At 41.7% G+C, this 2,124-nt stretch overlaps 1 protein-coding gene across 1 annotated transcript in view; it reads left to right on the top strand.

The window, feature by feature from the left end:
* Window positions 1-785, top strand: part of LOC119338402 (protein WHAT'S THIS FACTOR 1 homolog, chloroplastic-like) — an 8,150-nt gene extending 7,365 nt beyond the window's left edge. The window contains exons 3-4 of the mRNA XM_037610715.1: window positions 222-351; window positions 462-785. The gene's annotated coding sequence lies outside the window, so the exon portion shown is untranslated. The remainder of the gene's footprint in view (window positions 1-221; window positions 352-461) is intronic.
* Window positions 786-2,124: the final 1,339 nt, after the last annotated feature.

Raw genomic sequence — 2,124 nt, forward strand, 5'->3', positions numbered from 1 at the left:
GGACAGAAACCCCCAAAGTCTCTGAGAACCGGGCAATTCTCCACTGGGTGGTTTTCTGAGAGGATTTCAGGTGGTTTGATGATGAGTATTTCACCTGATCGCGCTGTGGCTGCCTTTCTTTCCTGATTGCCTCTTCATCTCTGCCTGCATCCTCCTGGCCGCCTCTGCCGTCGTCGTTGTCGCCGTGGCCCTCATCTCCGCCGACACCTTTTTTCCTGCAGGTACGTCGCCGACCCTTTTTTCCTGCTCTCCTTCTCAGGAATGCACATGAATGGAATGCACACTTAGTGAGACTAGGAAGCTTTTGATGCATTTCAAGTACAAAAAACATTTCAAGCAGACATAGCCAAGGTATGGACCATGCTTTCTATTTGTAGCTAAATTCATATTTGTCCTATTGCCATACTAAGATGCATTTTAGAAATATGAACTCAGTGCTATGTGTGAATGTTTATTTGTAGGTTGCTCCTAATGGCTGCCAATGACAGAAAAAGGATGGGAATTGCTATGCAGTCCACACCTGTTGCTGTCAATCAAGCAAGGAGGAAAGCTGGAAGCCTGAAGACCTCTGAACCAAGCTCACAGCCAAAGCTCTTATGTATTCCCTCTGTAAACAAATACAATACGTTTTATGCCACTAAAACAGAGGTAGTAGTACCTTAGCACTGTCTGTTCAACCTTGCTGCTTGCAAGGAAACCATCAATAGCAAAAAAGGCCCCTCACTATGACAACCAAGACATGTTTCACTACTTTCAGACATGTTGCTACTGTTTTTTTTTTGGCACATTGTACTACTTGATATGAGTGTTACAGTACTATTTTTTTTTGGCAAAATGTACCTTCTGCTATGATTGCTACTCTTTTTCATTGTACTACATGTCAATGTTACTTTTTTCTGGAAAAGATGCTACTTCCTCCGTCCCAATATAAGTGTGTTAACCTTAGTACAACTTCATACTAACTTTAGCACAAAGTTGAGACACTTATTTTGAAACGGGGGAGTACTATTTTGATCAGAAACAAAGCATCACATGCATTTCCATACTAAGATAGCTTAACTGACATTGGTCCCAATACATACATAGCAAACTGACAACCAGTACAGAGATGATTTTTTTGAGTTTTTTAGTATTTTTTTTAAATTTACTGTAGCTCGGGGGCTGATGAGCCAGGGCACCGAGTTGGATTTTCGCTCCTTTAATTTCTTCTCCTCCACTCCTTCCTTGGCCTATTTCTCCATCTCTTCCAGCGAGCGAGCGCCCCTTGTGCTTCCTCTTCCTGTGCACCTTCGTTCATAAAGGTACAGAGAACAAGAAACATACAACCATAACCCTCCTCCTCTTCTAACTCCCTTGATCTTTGACCGTTTCCAAAACCGAAGATATCTAGACGTGCGCCTCCGCCTCCTCTTCCAATCCCCTAGCAACCCCTGCCCTCTCTGTTCCTAATTCTTCCAAGAACTCTCCTCGAACTACTGCTGCTCCATGGACACGAATGCTCATTCCCGGTGACTCCAAGCACCTTCATCCAAATCCTTGCGCCAGAAGATCCTTCTCCATACATGAATCCATTCAGAGAAGAAAGTACACAATCCGTTGACCACAAGCGCAGAATTCCGTATGTGTCCGTCAACACTGTTTGCCAAGTTCATCGCAACGTTCCATCAAACTTGGTAGCCAATATCCAATTCCTATTGCACACCTTCTAAACATCACTCGTGTTATCTCCTAGACATCACAGTTCCTCTTATTTTTGTCGCTGGGCGCGTCGATGCTATCCATCGCACGAACCAAATATTATAGGCATATTTCCATTGTTTTTGTTCATCATTTGATCTTGATCCCAATAGATGAAACATTTTAAGTGGTTAGAGGAACCTGATTTACTAGATCACTTATTTGGTCAATCTGGTTTTAGTGTAGATTTAAATAGTCGTTTATGCCTAAAATCCTATAGCATTTTGAGTTCGGTAAACTTTTCTTGTTGGTCTACTTTTTTTTATTATGTTAGTGATATGCCTAGGAGTGCATGCTAATGGTCACATAATTTTGTGTGTGACATGTGACTTATTAGATTTATTTGTTTCCGATTGTAGTTATTTAAAATAAGTGTTGCATGTTGTT

Source organism: Triticum dicoccoides, chromosome 7B (assembly GCF_002162155.2).
Source record: "Triticum dicoccoides isolate Atlit2015 ecotype Zavitan chromosome 7B, WEW_v2.0, whole genome shotgun sequence".
Classification (NCBI taxonomy): domain Eukaryota; kingdom Viridiplantae; phylum Streptophyta; class Magnoliopsida; order Poales; family Poaceae; genus Triticum; species Triticum dicoccoides.